The sequence below is a fragment of the Nestor notabilis genome, unplaced genomic scaffold (genome assembly GCF_000696875.1).
Source record: "Nestor notabilis isolate BGI_N333 unplaced genomic scaffold, ASM69687v1 scaffold29405, whole genome shotgun sequence".
NCBI classification, from domain to species: Eukaryota; Metazoa; Chordata; class Aves; order Psittaciformes; family Psittacidae; genus Nestor; species Nestor notabilis.
In genome coordinates, this window is record NW_009931036.1 from 1,338 (window position 1) to 1,603 (window position 266).

A 266-nucleotide genomic window follows, 5' to 3' on the forward strand; every position below is an offset into this window, starting at 1 on the left:
CCAGATCCATTAGTTTTAATATTAAGGTTCCCCACAGTGTGGGGCAGAGGATGCAGCATCGCTCCCTGCCTGCTGGGGATGTGGGGACCTGGTGGCCTCATGGCAATGGGACAGTGGTCCCGCTGTGCCACCCCCTGCCTTCATCCCTGTTGGGGGGCTCAGGAGGAGAATGGGTGTCCCCAGGGACCTGCTGGAGGAGGGGACATGCCACAGAGCAATGATGGGAGTGACAGCCCAGGATGTGTCCCCATGCCCTGTGTGCATCC